This window comes from Hesperophylax consimilis, chromosome 13 (assembly GCF_061612785.1).
Source record: "Hesperophylax consimilis isolate HC1 chromosome 13, BYU_Hcon_1.0, whole genome shotgun sequence".
In the NCBI taxonomy this organism is placed as follows: domain Eukaryota; kingdom Metazoa; phylum Arthropoda; class Insecta; order Trichoptera; family Limnephilidae; genus Hesperophylax; species Hesperophylax consimilis.
This window is the reverse complement of record NC_142848.1, coordinates 11,109,961-11,131,743: the sequence shown is the minus strand read 5'-3', so window position 1 is coordinate 11,131,743 and position 21,783 is coordinate 11,109,961. Positions and strand designations below refer to the sequence as shown.

General features: G+C 32.1%; 1 protein-coding gene across 2 annotated transcripts in view; it reads right to left on the bottom strand.

Moving 5' to 3' along the window:
* Nucleotides 1–9,510, bottom strand: part of LOC149418413 (uncharacterized) — an 81,558-nt gene extending 72,048 nt beyond the window's left edge. The window contains exon 1 of one of the 2 annotated variants that reach the window (XM_089638751.1): nucleotides 9,239–9,510. The gene's annotated coding sequence lies outside the window, so the exon portion shown is untranslated. The remainder of the gene's footprint in view (nucleotides 1–9,238) is intronic. The other variant, XM_089638750.1, reaches the window with a different exon arrangement.
* Nucleotides 9,511–21,783: the final 12,273 nt, after the last annotated feature.

Here is a 21,783-nt window from a genome sequence, read left to right as displayed (position 1 = left end):
GGAATGTCGCACTTAGCGAGGATACGGACTGACTGATATACCGGGCCTAAACCGAACATAATGTAAAAAAACACAAACACAATATACACATATCAAATGTGTTCACCCCCGTTCGGTACGAACATGAACGAACTGTGGTGAGCTGCAACTTTTTTTTGCATTGCATTTTTCGTTGCTAATATCTGTACACGACCGTTGGCCAGTACAGACAAATAATCGAAAAGGATTGTTTTCTGATAAAATAAAATATTGATAGGTTTGTAGTTACATCTGAAATCTTCAAAACCCAAATAACTTACATTACCGAATATAAAACAGGCCCCAATAATTTTTAGGCCTTTGTTGGAGAGTCCGCCCCTGGTCGCAGGTATTTAAGTTTTCTGTAATACAAGTCTAGTTTACGCTTGTCTATGTATCAACGTGCGTCAAATCGTTCAAGTGTTAAATTACGTGAAACAGCTGCAGTACGATACAATTTAGTTTGTGAAAAAATTTCTAAATAAACCACGGAGAGATGTACTTATGATTAATGATCACACATGAAAGGGTATCTTTGTGAATCTACTTCAATATAGCTTTATCGAACTATCAAAACATTAATTTATTACAAAGATATAAAAAAATCTACCTGTTCAAACTGAGGATTTTTTAACCACTATCCCTCTATCTTTATAAATATATATTTGGTTAATTGAGGATTGAACCGTCCTCCCCAGGGAATGGCTCTTAACTGCTGTGAACTTTTAAATGTCTTTTAAAACCTAAAAAAAAATATTTGACTGAGGATTACTTCCTCCTCAGGGACTGGAGTCAAACACACTAACAACCGAGCCAAATCCCAATTGGGTAGGAACGACATTTATTTTATGTATAACTGCCGTAATCTCATCCAATTTATATATACATATACACATGCATACGTTCGCGTGTAGTCGTGATTAGTTGACAGAATGCCTTGTCAACGACTACGGGTCGATCCGGCGAGTTTCAGATCGATGAGATATCGGGAAGTGGGTTAATTTTCACTTCCAAGCTTTGCATTGACTTCATTCATTCGTTCACGAAGACCAAATAAATCAAAAATATTGTATTTAAAAGCAGTAGTCATTACCTACACGTACTAAAAGTTAAGTAAAAAAATATATTTAAAAATTTTTGATCAGTTAGTAGTAGTTATTTTATTTTATTGAGTTCATTGGAAATTCAGGTTTGTTTTAGTATCAAAACAGTTCTACACGGTATTAATAAAAGGAAAATGTATCCAAAATAGATGTATTATAAAAATATAGATATATCGGTATCACAGTTCATCAATGCTTTTGGAAGACAAAACCGCGAAATCAAAAGATCGTATTTGATTTTACCAAGGGGATTTAACCAATGAGCAAATTTCTGTAACATTTGTAATATTGTAACTTGAAAATCAGCTAAAAAAGATTGAAGATTATCACCAAAAGCAAAGAACACAGTGGTTTTATAATCCAAGTTGGGAACATAATAAATAATCGTCTATATAAGTTTACTTTGGTTTAAGTAATATAAACGACTTTCGCGCGGATTTATGGAGACATAACCACCAAAAACGAAGATTTATATGTTGATAACTTATTTTACAAAAGAATCCTTGTTTTGGCGATAGTTTTGGATTAATGTTCTAAGAGGTTAGTGAGCTATTAATAATAATTGGAGTAGGTGTAGCCCCTGGATGACCTTGCATCGTTCACGAAACTAATTACCAGTATATTTATGAAAATATATATTTTTTCGAAAATAAACGGTGTACTTTTATACGAAAGTTAGAATAATAAATAATTTGCATAACTGTTCACTTATAAGTCATCACGCTAATACCTGAAACTTCATGTTGGATGTTAATGTAAATCATGGTAAGTTGGTGTTTTTAGTAGCATAAGATTATTTTGGTCGATCACCCTAAAGTTTTGTGTTTTTATTTTTTCTTGGATACGAATTAAAAAAAAGTTGCATTTAAAAATATATATATACATATAATTTATAGGTATTAACTTTTTTTAACTTTATAAACTGGGAAAAATCTAATTTCTGTGAAAAAAGCAATTGATCTCTCGCAAACCAACTTAGACTGCTATTAAGGGAGATTGGCTAACTGGGTTTGATTATAATCTTATCATTTAGAATAAGGAAACGATTTCCATAAGAAAATAAAAATAACATAATTAAGCTTTTTTTCAGATATCTTAATCGATATCTTGATTTCACAGAAAATGAAACTTTTTTTGTAAAATTGATTAACAATAGATAAATCAATGGGAAGATCTGGTTAAATTAGAGTCAACCTGTAAAGCGCAGAGTAATAATGGAGGAAGTAACAATTCTGTTATTCGAATTAAGGCTATATTTAAACAAACAGAGACGGTTGCGTCTGTGGATGGAATATCGTTATTATAAGTAAGTATATTATTCAACAGATCGGAAAATGAATGTTTGGGCAAATATCTCACAAAACTTTTTAGCTGCAAATTACGGGATTTATTTTTTATTTATTGATTTGTATTGTGATAACATGATGATAATGATTATTTTTATAGAATGAAAAATGGCGAAATCTCTAGTAAGTGTAGAACTATTTTTTTTTCGTTTGTTCAAGAAAAGTAATCTTGTACTGATTAAAAACCATCTATTCGGAATGTCATTTACATAAATTAAATAATTATTAAATGCTAAAAGTTACAAGATTATTTCAGAGCAAGCCCGTAATTAATAAAATGTCTAATTTTTATTGAAATAACTTTTGAAGGTAACATGAAACAGAACAAGATACAGAAAAATAAAAAGGTGACGATATAAAATACTGAGTTCAAATTCTAGTTGAAACTTGAATAATATCAACTACGAGACAACACCCTAAAATAGTCGAAATAAATCGAAAATTTAACGACGGGAGTGAAGAAACAAAGCATTGAAAATTGCGACGCGCGGCCCTGGTGTATTGGATAGACCTGCGGTTAATCTGGGGTAAATCTCTTAAAGTGGGAATCATAACGACATAAATAATGAAGTCGCGTAAAAACAATATTCGGCGAGCGGCCGGCGTAATGGACGGGACTTATGGTCGAATTTGCCCTAGCAGGCCTAATTGATCTTTGCGTTGGGTTTCTTTTAATTATTTCTGATGAACGTATTACTAAAATTCAGGATGTTTCTAAAAGAATCCCTCGGGTAGTTATTGATTCATCGTCTTAAATAAAAAAAATCTGTTGCTTACCCCTAATTTTATAGTTAAAAAACATTTTATAAAATTTTCAAACCGATTTACATAAAATATTTTAATTGTTAGGTTCTGTTTTTGTTAAACTTAAATATAATTAACTTACACCTGTAGGGATCGCTCCAAAAATTGTTATCGTTATGAATTCGTCGGAATAAATTCAAATGTTAGCCTCAAGCAAACCCCCCGTCAAAAGTCTTGTGTCACCGTAATTACGAATTTGAGTTTTTTTTTGGCTTTGGAAAACGTTACTTTAGGTAATAATTTACAAATGTCTGAGTATTTGAGCTTTTGAAGATAGAAGACAGGAATTTTCTATCTTAAGTCTAAGTTTACACGTGCACAATAATATGTGCATTTAAGTCTTACAACAAGTGCAGTATGGTGTAACGAATCGTGATATTAGATACCTCGAAGACATGCTAAAACTACAACTGTGACCTTATTTATTATTATATTGCTTATATTAAACTAAAATCGAGGGAACGGGTCAATGGCCGCCATGGCGAGGGTTAACTACATTCACTTAGTTTCACTATTCACTAATCATTTACTTACTGAGCTGTACATAGATGTTATACATATAGGTTAGACCGAATCAAAGGTCCAAGGGTACTTCCACAGATTTTCGAATATCTACAACGCAGGTCTAACAAGTTAGTGAACTAATCAATTTAATATTCAATGTTTTTTATTATTAATCCGGTCCTAAAGTAGCTGGTACCTATTTATTCCTGTCCGAAAAAATACCCCTTTTAACGTTTTTCCAGAATTAAAACTATGTGTATTTAAAAAGAGTTTTATTATAAAAATAATATTTATATAGTGTAATCAAAAAGCGGATAAGTCGGAATAACGATATTTGCAATTAAGAAAAGTAGAAATGTAAAAAGAAATGAATGAATACTGAAATCGATGGCATCCGTGGTGGAGGAGTAAGGCTCTTGACTAGCAATCCGAAGGTCCCGGGTTCAAATTCCGGGGTTCTGAAGTAAATTTTATTTGATGAATTTGTGTTATTTCAGAATTTATCAATTAAAAATAATATATAGTACACTTACGGCATGTTAATCTCAGTATCGCCCAACCTCAGTAAGAACACCTTTCAGAATTTAAACGTTGCTTGAAATGGCTTTAGCCGTATTTGGTGACCAGATCTGAATAGCCAATCACTCCCCACCTTCCTCCTCCCCATTTTATTCCTTTCCCCAAAACTTCCACACACATCAAATCGGTATTAAGAGTCGGGTCGGGTCACTCTGTACAGACTTACTCTGTAAGTTGGATTCATCAGAACCATCAGTTTATAAAATTTCTACCGTTTCACGCCAATGTATTTATGGCGTTCTATAAAGATTTCGTAATTTTTCAAGTTCGTGAACTTCTGTGGGTCGTTGAGACATTTTCTTTCAACAAACCATATTTTGCAATCTTTTAGGTATTGCTTAACATGAGTGTCCGAAAAAACATTAAATGCCACAGCATACTAATGAGGTATCTTGTTCTGCAATTTTGCAATAATGAATGATTGCGAATATTGATAAATATAATACATCATAAGGGCATTTGAAATACTAACCGGTCCGGAATAATGCCTTAATCGGATTTAATTATAATAGATGTGCATAACATATAATTTATAGAGGAGTTTATCATTTTGCATAGTCGAAATGAATTATTAATATGCAAACGAGAACTTACGCAGTCGCCATTTTTTAAATAAGTATTGCTTATTTATTAAGAATCAATTATTGATAATCCGGTTAAAAACTTGAGTTCATGCCCTTAACGAATGAATTAATAGATTTCCTGATAAACTTTTAGTAAAATATGAATACATTATCACGATGTCGGAGCAGGTGTTCATAAAAATCCTAATATTTTCGAATTTCATCATTGATGCAGGTTCATATTCCGATTTATTCGGAATTTACTAAAAGTTTATCAAGAAACGGCCTGAAATTCCGTTTTTAAATGGATTACCAATAATTTGAAAAGATTTTTAATAAAATGGCAATACTTAGTTTTCTCCGTGTAACAATATGTTGATAGAGTTGAATTACTTGCCTAAAAATACAATCAGCCTGTACAACTATGGATAAGGTTAAGCAAATTACGGATTGCGAGGATATGGAAAAGTGGAAGATCAATGTTAGGTCATAATCTTCCTCTTTTGAACGAGGTTATGATAAAAATATATTTTAATTAATATAAATTCAAAATAAAATAAAAAAAAAACAAATCGTATAAATTATCTGTATTTTAAAATTTTCCGGGATTTAAGCTCTGACCTTGTAATAAATGGTGAATCCATTCGCATTTGACATTTTTAATTTATTTATTTTCAGCCGAGTTACCTAGTATTAAAATATAATGAGCCTAATAATTGAGTGCATTTTTGTAGATTAGCGCATCTCACGAGGAGTAACATAATCTGCGAGACTTTTTTATGTTTTCTTTAAAATGTAACGACATTGATAAAAAAATATCAAGTTACTTCTCGAAATGTGTGGAGTGAAAATTAATTGCACTATTTTAGGGTCTTTATTTATTTATTCAGACTCTCGAAATGTCAGTTATAATGCAGTCATTGTTTAAATATTTAAAATATTGTTATTATTAACATGTTCGATCAACTCCATAAATACGTTCACAACACTATCACCTAACTGAATGAAGAGTAATTAAAACCTAATTTGTAACATAACGCGTTGTTTTGCATTAAAACGTTATTAATTGGTACGATTTAACCCTTGGTACTGCAATTTATAGCACGTTACTGTAGGTACCTAATGATTTGGAAGCAAGAAAGTTAAAACAAGAAGTCTACCCGTTTGTTTAAAGTAAGTAAGAACCTAATTATCTGGAAGCAAGAAAGTTAAAACAAGAAGTCTACCTGTTTGTTTAAAGTATGTAAGTACCTAATTATCTGGAAGCGAGAAAGTTAAAACAAGAAGTCTACCTGTTTGTTTAAAGTAAGTAAGTACCTAATTATCTGGAAGCAAGAAAGTTAAAACAAGAAGTCTACCTGTTTGTTTAAAGTAAGTAAGTACCTAATTATCTGGAAGCAAGAAAGTTAAAACAAGAAGTCTACCTGTTTGTTTAAAGTAAGTAAGTACCTAATTATCTGGAATCAAGAAAGTTAAAACAAGAAGTCTACCTGTTTGTTTAAAGTAAGTAAGTACCTAATTATCTGGAATCAAGAAAGTTAAAACAAGAAGTCTACCTGTTTGTTTAAAGTAAGTAAGTACCTAATTATCTGGAAGCAAGAAAGTTCAAACAAGAAGTCTACCCGTTTGTTTATGTCACACTAATTGTATAATAATTTAATAAAGGCGTGTGTGGTATGCAGTTCCTTCTTCATTATATTATTTATTGGCTTGAACGTCTGGGCGTTCCACTAAAATGTTATGGTATGTGAAAATTATAAATTCCAGCGAGAAAGTTCCTACCAGTCGAATTCAACAGTTCAATATCATGTAGGCTGCACGCATTCAGGGTCATTGGGTTAATCTCTGATATTCCAAGCAGCATCATCTCAACTGGTGATTAATAATAATGCACAGTGTGAGAACTCCTCTTTACTGGCCTGAAATATTTGTATCATTAGTTAAATGGAGATAAATCAACATTTATCTGATAAATTGTTTACTTAAAATTATAAAGAGATTGATGTTAAATAGTGGATAAGTGCATGCGAGTATGTTTTATCAAAAGCGTGTCTGGTTTTTGTGTCTTTTTTATGTGACACCAGTTTTTCTCTAAAGTTCCGTTGGATAGGTTCTGGTTTCCATTAACTGCTTCGGATATGTGTTTAGCAGAGATCTCTGATTTCAATGTTTTATAATAAATATAATTTTAAAATAGTAATAATTGTATAATTTGCATAACGCCGTTTATGTGAAAAATGATCACAGCTTATATCTGAATATAGCACTGAAATCCCAACTGCCGCCAGTAGGATTACGGAATTGGTCCTTTGTTGTTATATTTGAAGCTGAAATATGTGGTGACCGGATAAATCATCAAAATGATAATTCATCACATCTTTAAAAAGTTATATAAAGTCATGGAAAGTGATGAAACAAAAAATTTACTGGGTTAAGTAAATTAGGTTGGGTTAGGTTAGGTTAGGTATAATTTTTTTTTCATCGTTTTTAATGACTTTATATCACTTTCTAAAGGTGTGTTGAATAGTCACTGTGTTGAGTTATCATGGAACCGAAATATGTATATCGGATGTCTACTTGCCATGGAAGCTTTCTGAAAGAGTACTGGTACCTATCTACCAGATCTCTGTACAAATTGTGGCCAAAGGCCAAAGTTGGAATATGAATGTATTTTTTAAATTTAGGTACACGGAAAAAACGGGACTGTAGGACTTTAACGAATGAATTGATATATTTCCTAACAAACTATCAGCGAAACACGAATGTGTTATGAGGATGTCTCATGGACTCGATGGACTAATATTTTATTAGGAAATGTCTTGCCATCACATTTTTAATAAAAAAATTAATAAATCAGCCATACTGTGTGGACACACAAATACCAAACTAACATAGTTTTTTCGGAAAATTACTAGTTTCGAAAGAAATGTTACGCAGTCCGCTGTTGTCGAATGTTACAAGGAACATGTACAGAAAGGGAAAAAAATATCATGCTGCCTGTTTAATTAAATTCAGTCACAAAAATATGGGATTTATTATTTAATCACTGAAGGCAATATTAGCGAATCTCAAACGAATGAACCCAGAACCTCAGCATTGCTCTACCACTGAGCTAATTCGACCCTATTCCCTTCCCGTCATATGTAACTGTATTATACTTCGAAGTACTCCCAACACTATCTTAATTTTTTAAGGCTTATTTTTATTGGTTGCTATCTTTATGTATTGAGAGTCGCTAATATTGTCTTTAATGATCAAATATAAAAATTTGAGGATTTACTCATTAAGTTATTAAAAATATATATTTATACATTTATAATACCTTATGATTATAATGTATTTATTAATATAAATAACAGTAATTTTGATCTACCATAATATCGGATTCACGAATAATAATATTATCAATTTACAAGTTGTGTTTATTTTGATAAAAAAGGTCAAGTTCAATGCTACAATATTACTAAAAATAGGTACATAATATAGTTCGTTTGTGATCGTCATTTTTAACGCAATGAACTTCTTAATTAATTGAAGTTAAAAAATTACTCAGTAAAGTGTTGAGGTTATTAGCGCGTACTGCGTACATATTCAGTAATAACATATTTTGTCCTACTCATAAATTCATACAACATACTCAATTCATACTTCCGCGGTAACAAAAATAATTATTGAATATTTGAAAGTGGAGCCTTGTAACTAAATTGAAAGTTACAGTTACGAGGTTTTCCCTTGGAAATATTTTTTAAACAAACCAACGTTAAAAACGCTTTCATTAATCAAACTCTTGAAAGAATTATTTAATAAAAATCAACATTAAAAAACACATTTTTGGGTTTGGTTGAGGATTGAATCTTCCTTCCCAGCCGCGTTACCGACCTTGCCAGATGCCGATCGTGTAAGACGGACATTTTTTTGAATATAAACTGCTGTAATTTTGTGTTATTTCAGAGAAATGCGTATATGTCTGCAGGTGTGACCGTGATTGAAACCAAAAGTTAATACAATGCATAGTCATCGACAACAAGACTATCTGCCGATTTTTAGCTTGACCAGAAGTCAGGAAGTGGTTTAATTTCTGCCTTCAAGATTTGCAAAATGCATTATCAAAAACAAAGGTGAAATTCCAATTTCAATTCCAAAAACATTTAATCTCCCTCTACCCTTCTGTGAACATCTACAGATTGGACCAGTCTTAAAATAACCGGTCCGGTTCCAAAAAAATAAGTAAACCAAACTCGTTTAGAGGTCAATCCTATATACAACAAAATTATTTCAAAAACCCTTAATTATGGTTAAATGAAATAAAAAGATATCTTACTTTTTTGCAAAAGTAACTTACATGTTATAAATATTCAAAACTTTCCCGTCCTTTGTGAGAAAAGAACTTTGGCAAATTTCATTAAATACTTTACACACATCTATGGCAACACTTCAAAAATAAATATAATTTGAAACTATTGAAAATAATTTTTAAAATGTTCTCAATTCGAATTTCGCGGCGATCTGTCAAACAATGTCAGTTAACGCGCCAAAACGACTAGCGAATGTTTGTGAATGTTGCCAGGCGGTTGACTTAACGCCGGTCGTAACACAACTGAGAATGAAAACAGAAAATTGCAGCAACTCGGCAGTAAGTAGTAACTGGACGGAAGTCCGTATAAACAACGGAAGAATGTGTGTATCTTTATTACCTGTTAGTATTGGTCATGCACTTAATATAATACATGTGTCGGTGTTGGTTGCCATCGTCAGACGCACGTGTTGCATATATTATAAACAAATACAAAGATCATTATTTGTAATTTAATTAAGCATATTCTACGGATAGGTACCTAACGGGTTTGAATTGCTTGATACAAGTGTGTAATTACGGAATAATTTATTGTTTAGGTGACCTATTGAAAATTCTGAACTTTTTCCTTATGGATTTTATTTTTTGACTTTCACTTTGTTTGTGAATTTTCCAAGGTTATTAATTTAATCGGCTGTTTTTCTACAACGAAACTCTTAAAAAAACAACGATGAATTGTTCTGTATTGTAAAATGTAGGTATTGTAATTTATCATAATTTGACGGAATTGAGACCTAATTTACTGTTAGGATTTTTATTTTTTAATGACTAATTAAAAATGATCACTTTGGCTACAATATAACGGGAGTATGTTTAGTGTAATGGTCCCAGGATTTGTAGACTAAAGTGTGCATTTGATTATGTGATATCTTATATAGCGATTTTATATAAAGATGGATGGGGATGGATTCTTCTAAGGATGGATTGTTTCAAAGAATTTGAACAATTCATCAAAGTTCAACATTGATATTCAAGTTGTGTGAAAGTCCTGTTAAAGTTGTGTAATTCCAAGTACAGTGAAATAACCGACCAATGAAGAAATAATAACAGCATTTTAATAGAACTTTCACGTAACCTGAGTTATTGCCTTTGAAATTTGATGAGTTGTTCAAATTTTGTAAAACAACCCATCCATAGCAGTTCTAAAACATACAGCTAATGTAGGTAGATACTGTAAATTGACCATAAACAACAGATAGGAAAGTATTTTTTTAGAAGTGGGGACACAAACAATAAAATATGATAAAATAAAAACTAAAGAATAGCAGTTTATTTTATTTTAAACTTAGCACAGACCGTGAAAAATCACGGCACATTATAATTTGTGGGATTTGTGAAGCTAAAAATATTTCCTCAGAATCATAAGTAGTAGTGGTTAGTAAACTAAAAAATTACGTCATCTGTCAACATTTAAAAAAATACATATTTAAAATAAATAATATTTGTACCTATTTTATCCTGATATATACATTTTAATTCCAATTTTGAAAAATAAAAGTTAATTAAACTTGAAAAAATTACGCAATCACTTCACGCATGCACCCACGCACCGACAACCAATGAAAAGTGAAAAGACAACAACATTTTTATTCAAACGAAAAATATACTTGGTTGGAAATAAGCCGACATAGCTCAGTGGTTTCAGAGCACCTGACCGGACATCAGAAGGCATGGGTTCAATTCCCGTTGGCGGCATTTATTTTTACTCGTGAGATATTTTCAATTTGTATTGATATTTCAAGCTACTAATTATTGCTTATAATTATTTTTTATCCTTTATGCTATGCACAAAACCCGGTCTTATAAGCATTAGTTTATCATTAAAAAATAATAATTAAAATATAGTTTGTAAGAAAAAGTTTGTTGACGTTGGTCGTAATAGTTTGATGACATTAATTTAAGTTACTGCTGGCATAGCTACATGGCTTAAATGGAAAGGAAAAACATACAATAAATTGATCCATCTTATGATCGTACAATAAATTTATAAATTAAAATAATGAATCTGACTGAAAAGAAAATTAACCCCAAAACTCATCGACCATTATTAAACAAAGTCCTATTTTAACTCGACCTTTTGGCATTTCGTGTGTCTGTAAATTTGTTTGTACCTTCCGCTTCCGTTTCAAGATGTAGGTCGTTTTAAAGATTCTTTTTTCAAATATGATATCGTCGTATTTATTTTGACTTTCGTATTCGCATTTTTCAATCTATCTGCCCGAAGTAAGTTTGAAAAAGGAATTGTCATTGAGTTTTGGACAATTGTACTATTCATTATTTGAAAAAAAAAATAAATAAAATATATATGATTTAAAATTAAGTAGATAGTTAGGTTATGTAGTTTAAGTATTTAATTTCGTCAACTTACAAATCTTGTGAATTCAGAGGATTTTTGGTTTCGATTTATTAAATAAAAGAATATTAGCAACTTACATTTTTCACACTGTTCATAAAACTACTTATGTCGATCGATAAGAGTATTAGCAATTTAATTTAAATTTTTTAAGACTGCATAATTTATAATCCATTTGTCTTCCGTTTGAAACCAACTTGGTCCGGCTAAAAGCATGCCGTCTTGAAGGTAACAAATTAGTTATTTAATAGTTCGCAATGAAATAAGATACGTTATAGCTTAATGCCAAATCACTTTTTTGATTAATTTTTATAGCGAATTGGTGTACATTATGAATACCAAAAATATGCTTTAGATAAATTGAAGGTTTTCCTATCGCTTCGCTTGAGTAGAATACAAATAAATACATAAATTACTCAATAAAAAATATAAATGCAAACTAATAATTTTTTTTCTCAATAGAATTGTATGTACGCATAAAGGAAACAACTTAAAAAAATACAGTATTATAGCTAAGATTATCTGTGACAGTTTCACTTGATTAACTTTTTTGCTTTCTTATAAATTATTTACAAAATAAATAAAAAATAGTTTTTTGCTTGAAATCGAACGTTTCTAGTCTCCGTTTGTAAAGCGATTTTAATGCCTATTACCTACGATATAAGGTATACCAAAAATATACACATTTTTGGCTTGTAGATTCCTCTTAAATAAGAACATAGAAATCGATAGAAAAACATGTCTGTGTTAGGGTGGCTGAGCTTTATATTGCAAATGTATGGCTTATATTTGACCAATTAATATATTTATGTATTTCAAAAGACGCTTGCATGCATTGTTCAGCTAATAAAATTCAGAAAATAAAACCAAAAATATCTCGGGTTATTGTGTTAAAAATACGACAGACTACAGGTTTTTCGATAAACCTGGATTAAATACTTCGTTGCAGTCTAATTACGTACAAACATAATCAAGTTCAACAATATCCATACACAAGAGATTTCCAGATTAGAAAACTTTTAGACTGGAGATAATGCCACGTGTACGGTAGACCGACGACGAAGCGCGACGAGCTAGACCGACGAGCTAGACCGATGGTCCTTGTACGCAGCGCGTGGCACTACAGCTCTTCATTAATTCACTTAAGGCCCCGTAGTAAGCGTTGAAAGATGGTTTGAATGGGATATATGTAAATACGAAATTTAGAAGAATGGCGCAAATATAAAATTCAATATTTATACACAGAATTTTAAATAATGACATTGACTGTACTGAACTTCTGTCCCTTATTAACTTTAACATACCTTTGAGACGTACACGACATACAGTGCTATTCCACAAGCTAAATTATAAAACAAATGCAGCATCTAATTCGACATTTAACCGAGCTCTTCATACTATAAATAATATTTGTCTTAGCTCTAACATTGACATTTTTTCGGATTCACTGCCCAAATTTAAACGTGGCATCATGTCAATAATTTAAAGAATTCAATGCGCATACATACAGACACACACAAAAACACTCACACATACACCTATAAACAACACAAGTCACCTGGTAATTAAGGAATAAACATACCACTTAGCAGACATTACAAGGAAACATATCATAGGTACCCAACATGAAGTATCTTATTTCTGTATATTGTTTCATCTCTGTAAATCATGTACTGTTTGTTTCTATAATATAAAATAAAATTATAAAATATATATATTAAAAAAACGATAATATGGAAAGTAATATAATATAATGATAATGCGAAAATGGAGAAAATATTTAATAAAACACGACTCGTTTGAAATAGAGCAAAAAGCTCTCGACCAATGCTTTAGTTACATTTAAGTATAAACTGTGAATTTTTTTATGCCTCTAAAATATTAAATAAAAGAACAAAACTTCTTTTTAATAATTTTCGGATCTTACTTGGCGATTTTTTTTCTATCGAGGGAATTTATTATAATTAAGGTTTCGGCATAACAAATGTATAGATATTATCTTCAAAAAATAACACACATTTTTTTAAACTTAAAAACTTAAAGAGTTAAAGAGAAAATTGGTCTCTCCGCAGTGGGAGGGGAAGATCATTCCTCCGTCACTCCTGGACACGCCGATCCCTAGATTCCTACCCACCCCTCATACCTTCTTCCTTCCCATCGATGAACCCGTGATCTCAAAAAGCGAATGTAAGGACCTTGGAGTCTACGTAGACAGTAAACTTATATTTAATACGCACATTTCTTCAATCACTGCTAGATCTAACAAAATGTTAGGTTTCATACTGCGTCTGAGTAAATTAATTAAAAATCCACGTACGCTAGTAATGCTTTATTCCTCACTAGTCAAAAGTACACTGGAATATGCATCGCCTGTCTGGAATCCCAAATACACATACGATGTCAATAATATAGAGCGCATACAAAATAAATTTATTAAGTACCTTGGTTATAAATACAACAATAATTATATCTGCACTCTCCAATCTCTGAAACCCAGGCGAACGGTAGCTGACATGACATTTCTCCATAAAATAATACACCACGAAATAGACTGCTCAGAACTTCTATCCCAAATAAATTTTAACACCCCATCTAAAAGAACTCGGCACACCAACCTTTTTTACACAACTAGTAATAATACAAACGCTGCAGCCAATTCCCCTATTTCTCGCATCCTTCAAACATTCAACTCAATTCAAACAAGCACAAATACCGATATATTTTTTGATTATCTCCCTCTATTTAAGAAAAACTTTTTTAGCACACTGAATTCGCCCACGTAACACATACAACCACACACAGACACATGCACACGTACACATACACAAACACTCACACACACACACCTCTCTCCTTTCCCAGCACACTCAAACTTAACTTAAAAATGTAACTTAACCGTAAAATGTATAATATACCTCATATGTATATATGTCAGCGACATGTCATTGGTACCAATTATTGTACTAACTTTTATAACTTTGCAACTATTGTCATCTATATAATTATGTACTGTTTGTTTCTGCAATAAACAAAAATAAAAATAAAATAAAAAATAACATTCTCTCCTTCCTTTTCTAAAAAAAGATTCTCGTCTCAGAATTCCCAAAGATGACATTATTTTCCCCGAGGGAAATTATTTTCCGTATGGCCTCCTGTGAGGGGTTAATGTAACAAACATACTGCGATTGTAAATTCTATAGTCTGGATCCTGACGGTTGGAAGTTTTGGTCTTTTGTCTTGTGCAGTTTTCACATAAAAATAGACATTGAATAAAATATTACTCACAAGAGGTAAAACATAGAGCTTTTAACAGTAATTAGTATAAATAAGATAGGTCAATTATTGTTTTACGTACCAACTTCTAAGAATAAATAATTAAATGTGAGAATAAAATATATTTTTATCCAATGCAGGAAGACTTCCAGTTTGCAGCTAAATTTTACGTTGATGACTTTCCAATAGGAAACCCAAAAAATAACTTTATAACCAGTCTCTAGCCTTCACAGGGTGAAACCGGTTTGGTTATAAAAAGTGGAAGACTGTTTTAAAGGTGTTTTAATTCATAAAGAAGTGGAAGACTGTTTTAAAGGTGTTTTAATTCATAAAAAAGTGGAAGACTGTTTTAAAGGTGTTTTAATTCATAAAAAAGTGGAAGACTGTTATAAAGGTGTTTTAATTCATAAAAAAGTGGAAGACTGTTATAAAGGTGTTTTAATTCATAAAAAAGTGGAAGTCTGTTATAAAGATGTTTTAATTCATAAAAAAGTGGAAGACTGTTATAAAGATGTTTTAATTCATAAAAAGTGGAAGTCTGTTATAAAGGTGTTTTAATTCATAAAAAAGTGGAAGTCTGTTATAAAGGTGTTTTAATTCATAAAAAAGTGGAAGTCTGTTATAAAGATGTTTTAATTCATAAAAAAGTGGAAGTCTGTTACTGATAAAATTTTATTATATTCCTGATATATCGTAACACGTATTCATGCACGTGTATTTGCCCTAGGATTTTCATGAACACGTGTTCCGACGTCGTAGTAATATATTCGTCATTTACTAAAAGTTTATCAGGAAGTTTATTAATTCATTCGTTAAGGCCTGCAATCTGGTTTTAAACCGGATTACGAATAATTTGAAGAGATTCTTAATAAATTAGCAATACTCGTTTATCTACTTATGGTTGCAATGAAAATTAAACCAATTTTATCTAAAATATTTCTTACCAGTTTTGAAAGAAACCTTCTGCGTCATGGCGCCAGGAGGACAGATACACCGACATTGACTCTAGTATATTACTGTATGCCATGGTGTAACTGAATACTGAACTGCAATTATTATTTAGTTAAAATTATTCTTTATTAAGTACCTGACTATAATTAAATCCGTGTGCAAATACATAATAATCTTGAAGTCCTCATTAACTCTGGGCATAGCGAATCTGTACATATCTGTACATCTGTAAATATTTAAGAGAGACAATTCCCTTAAATATGCAGCCAGAACGACTTAAGTGAAGCTGCCGTTCACAAAAATATGCGACGAGTGGCCCTTATGTATTGGGCAGACCTGCTTTTGAATTTGCCCTATCAAATCTCTCAAAGTGGAATCTAAACGACATAAGTCATGAAGTCATGTAAAAACAATATTCGGCGCGCGGTCCGGCATAATGGACGGACCTACGGGCGACTTTTCCCTAGCAGGCCTGTAAATAGGTCTTTCCTTGGCGTTTATTTGTGGTGGTAATTGTTTCTGATGAACGTATTACTAACATCTCAAAGTAATTCATCATCTAGAAAAATAAAATATGGTGCTTACCGCTAATTTTATATTTGAAAAACGTTTTATAAAATTTTAAAACCGTTTTACATAAAGTATTTGAATGGTAAGGTCCTGTTTTTATTAATATTAAATATAAATAACTCACATCCATAAAGATCCCTCTAGAAACAATTGAGATTTTAGTAATACGTTTATCAGAAATAATACAAAATGTGAAATGTGCCTATTGAATATTTTCTTCCTATCTAATAGTAACTTGTGCGACTTAAAAATGATTTTCGATAAACCGATATAAGTTGAGCAACTTTTATCAGAATCTATATTGTCGGTTGTAAAAGAGAAACTGGACCAAGTGCAGAAATTTAACCTAATTACCTACATTACCTGTTAATTGAAATGATGAAGACATGAACAGTGAAGCCAGCAGGTACTCTGCAAAAGAGACTTGTTAAGGTGAAATGTGACTTGTCTTAGATACCAGTTTGATTCAATGGCACGGAAAAATGGACCTTGATAGAAGATGTTACCGAAAAACTGAATTAATTGGATTGGTTGATCAACTGCAAAATGTTGGATTTCTCATGGGTAGAAAAACCAAAATTAAGAAGGATTTTTTTTTACATTGATGTGTCGTTAGTCATCAAGTACATATGGTTTAACTCTACAAAGGAAGCCCTGAGGATAATAATTTACGTTGTATGCACGGAGAAAAATGAGTATTACTGATTTATTAACAATCACTTCAAATTATTGGTAATCTCTTCCTGATAATCCTGATAAACTATTAGTAAATTGGTAATAATATCGGAACAATTGTTCATGCACCTGCGTTTGTCTTAAAAAAATATTGTTTTATAATATATAATATAATTCACTCTAATTAACCTCCAAAATCGCTCATTGTCTGACGGGTACGTTCTGTAGCACCCTGCACATACAAAAGTGAGTATTGCTGATTTATTAAATAAATTATTGGTAATCTTGTTAAATACGGGACTGCATCCTAATAAACTCTTTGTAAATTCGTTATAATGTCGGAACACGTGTTCATGAGCCAGCGTTTGCCTTAATAACGTGTTTCGTCATTATGAACACGTTCAAGAATGTTCACGAACAAGACCGGTCAGTGGTTGAGTGGGCATAGCGCTTGGGTCTCACCCGAGCGTCGCGTGTTTGATTCCTCGGCTGGCTAAGTCCTCCATCACAACACAAGCAACATTTTCGGCTTTCTGTGGTGGTAGTAGGAGATTTTCAAACATTGTTGGGTTATTCGTAACCTGGGAATGTTTGTCTTTCTTTAAAAAAAAAATAAGAAAAAAAAAGTTCCGACATCATGACACTTCATTGGTGTTTTACTAATAGTTTATAAGATAATCTATCAATTAATTTTGTTAAGGGTCTGAAATGCCGTTTTTAACCGGATAACGGATATTTTAAAGAGATTCTTAATAAATTAGCAATATTTTTTATCAGTCAGATTTCTCCGTGTATCATCTTTGGGGATCGAGAGAGGAAGGAGTGAACTTGGGTCTTAAAGAGACGCATGTTGTAGGAGGGAGGAAACAGAGGCCGGAAAATTGTTCCACAGCCGAGCTGTTCAGCTCAAGTCGTACAAATGATGTCCTGTTTAAATGTCAACCGTGCACAAATGTTGGGTGCGCGTTTGGCGTGTTTCCCGACTAATGCATCGCATGAAGGAATAATTAGTTATAGTACAAAGCACCGCAAACTAGAATTCGTTGGCCATCGCTATTTAATAAATATAAGGAAAATAAAAAGAGGAAATTAATACTAATGTGCATTCAAGGTAAATAGAAGTAAAAATCAATGCCAGTTTATGAAATACGCCTGGTTCATTAAATTTCACGATTCTACTGATTTTATTCAATTGAAACTCTTGTGATTCAAAATGCACTTAGTTATGAAACGTGATAAAAACATTCAAATAACACGTTTTTCTTTTCTGTACATAAAAATCGCATCATTGATTAATCAAATAGGTTAAGAATTTAAAAACCTTTTCACCAAACATGATATTTATTCGTAAACCGGCGCCAATCGAATATGATTTGTATAATTTTAATTTAGAATGCCATAAAGATATGTGACCTCTCACAGCAACATGCAGATAAGGTAATTTAATGCAGTCCGAGATATTTACCTACACCAAATTCCAATATTCGGTATAATCGCTTTCATAAGCGCTATCTATTGCCAGCTTACCGGTTTGGGCCGGTAGATCATGGACGTTCGATGATTATTTAAAAAAAAACAATAATAAGTTATCCGAACTTTGTAAAACCTCATGTGAATAAAACAAAAAACTGTCAAAACAATTCATCCAATTGATTACTTGATTATTTTTTTTCTTTTGTACTAAAGTTGAATGCACCTTATGCTTACTGTTGATGTTGTTAAAATATCATTCAATGTAATTTTGTTGCAAACTCTAAGGGACAGTGAGTGAGACAAAGAATTCGTGAAATTTAAAATTTAATTTTCAAGTTCTGTGAATGTTCTGTTATTATTTCAGTTATGTGAAACAGCCGGCCAATAATGATATAATGACAGAACTTGTATAGGACCTTCACGCCCACATTTTGACGCCTATTGATGAAACCAAGGAGAAAACTTACGAATAAAAAATATATCTAAATTACGAATTTCTTCAAATATTTCGCTATCCTATTAAAAACGGGATTAAAGGCCCTTAACGATTGAATTGATAGGTTTCCTGATAAAATTTTAGTAAAAATCAACGAATAGTCACGTGTTCAAAATCCTAAAATATTCACATTTCGTTATCATAATGATGAAATACATTATTAAGACAAACGCAGGTTCATGAACAAGTGTTCCGACATTATTACGAATTTAGAAAACAAAATATAAGGAAGCGGGCCTGTAGTCCCGTAATTTATTTAATAAAAAAGCAATACTCAATTTTTTCCGTGAAGGGTGCTGCAGAACGTACCCGTAAGAAAACTAGTGATTTAGGAGCGATTATCAATTATTATGATGAGTGATTATTTTCCAATTAAAAAGAGATAGACATCTGTCTTAATATATGATATATAAATACCAATGGTTAAGACATGAGGACAGCAGATAGCACCCAGAATGAATCAAATTGCCTGTACAATTTGCACTCCTGTAATTTCATGCATTGACGTAGGTACCTACCTAATAAAAAATACATCGGAAATATTATACAGGGTGTATCGGCACGTACCCGACAAACTTTAACCAGCTATTCCTTAGCAAATTTGGAGTAAAAAATGTTATGGGCACTTTGCTGTCCGGTAACATTTTTTTCCAAAAAAAAAAAATTCACACTCCGTCACTGTCAATGGCATTGTTTCGTGTTCAACAGCTGTTATTAGCAAGTGTGTCAAAAAGCGTCCTCCCTCTTTCATACACACTAAATAATAATAGTTAAAAATGAGACGAATGGTGCCATGCCATTTCATTGTGATTGCAAAAGCGCGCCAATGTACGTACGTACGTACATTATTTAACGAAACTCGAATAAAATATTGCCAGATAGGTTTTCAAACTTTGACACAGGATAAAGCATTGTTGGCATGTGATGAAATATGATTTTTTTATTAAAAAAAATGTTACCGGACAGCAAAGTGCCTATAACATTTTTTACTCCAAATGTGCTAAGGAATAGCTGGTTAAAGTTTGTCGGGTACGTGCCGATACACCCTGTATATTAAATATTTGGTAAAGGCCTGTGAAAAAAACGTTGAATGAAATTTGCCTTTTAGGCTTTACAGCGCTGAAATATGATTTAAGATTTTCACGGCCAAAAGTTTTTTTGTTATTTGTTTTTGGGGTGTTATGCCGTGTTGCGCTAACTCCTTCTTTATCCAACGTTTCGGACAGCATTGCAGTGTCCATCATCAGGGCAGATGATGGACACTGCAATGCTGTCCGAAACGTTGGCTAAAGAAGGAGTTAGCGCAACACGGCATAACACCCCAAAAACAAATAACAAAAAATTTACAGCGCTCAGTCAATTCCATTCGTCGAGTTACATCATATGAACTTACTTTCATTTATTTATTTGGGGTATTGCGCAATGCTAAAACTGTAAAAAGAACACTTCTGCAATGACAGAAAATTGTAACTTAAAATACAGCTTTCTGTCGTGGCAACCCCATTAATACGCTGTTTTGCCATTACAATGCCGCTTTGCTATGCGGGAGACAGGATGTTTGAGTTATAACGTATTGGCCTCACATATCGGCAGCTTCCCGTGCCACGAGCGCGTTGCAATATGCTGTATCTCCACAAAGCTAGTTTTGAGAAAATTTACAAAAACTTTTTTTGGACATTTTAGTGACGATTTCATGACATAGTGATCGGTTTGATTGACAATTAATTTGATATATTAAAAAAATGTAAATATTAGAAACTTTAAAAATGTAATATATTAATAAATTTTTTAAAACAAAATTTCAAAAGGAGGGTCAATCTAACGTTTCACCAAGAGACTATTTCATCCCCAATTGTGGAATGTTGTGAGAGCGACGGTAGAAGAGAGTGGAAGGAGATGGGGAAGAGGAAATCGAGGAAGTAGGAGAAGTAACTGGATATACAGATCTGGTCACTGAATATGGCTAAAGCCATTTCAAGCAACATATCAGCTAATAATGTCGCTATCTAGTTTCATGAATTAAATACTAAATGGTAGCAGAAGTCGACGACACCCGAGGAAGATCATATCAGATCAAGTGAATCAGATACTCGAGTCTGAATAATAGAGTATTTATGATGTGATGTATGAATGTGAATGAGGCAAGAAGTGTTTGCCAAGACCTAGTTGTTTAGCGGTCGGTCCTCTCTGCCTACCCTTGCGGGTAAACGGCGTGATGGTTAATTAGTTAGATATTAAATATAGGGAGATCTTGCGCGTCACTTCCCCATGGGTAAGTATATAAAATTATAAAGGTAAGAACTCCTGAATTTTATTTTCTACTAATACTTTATCGAAACTTCAAATTATACAATCATTCCAAAATTTGATTGCACATAATTCTTGGTTTTAAAATATAAGTATGAATTTGCTTGCGAATTATTTTAGGGATTTTGTAGGTAAGAAGATGCATTAACGTTTTTTTAATGAATATACGAATTTACATACAAATTTTTCATTTTTTGAAAGCAATTATTTGAATGTCAATTTTTTATAAGTGAAACAATTTTTTTGTAAAGCCATGTTTATGTTTTGTTGCAAAAATAATGGCACATTTATGTGGATCATTATTTCTACGTAGGTTTCCATAAATTTTAAATCAGATTCTCATGATAATGTAGGCATTATTAATATTGTACATTCTACATACTACGTAAGGAAATATGAGTTAATTCCTTAGAT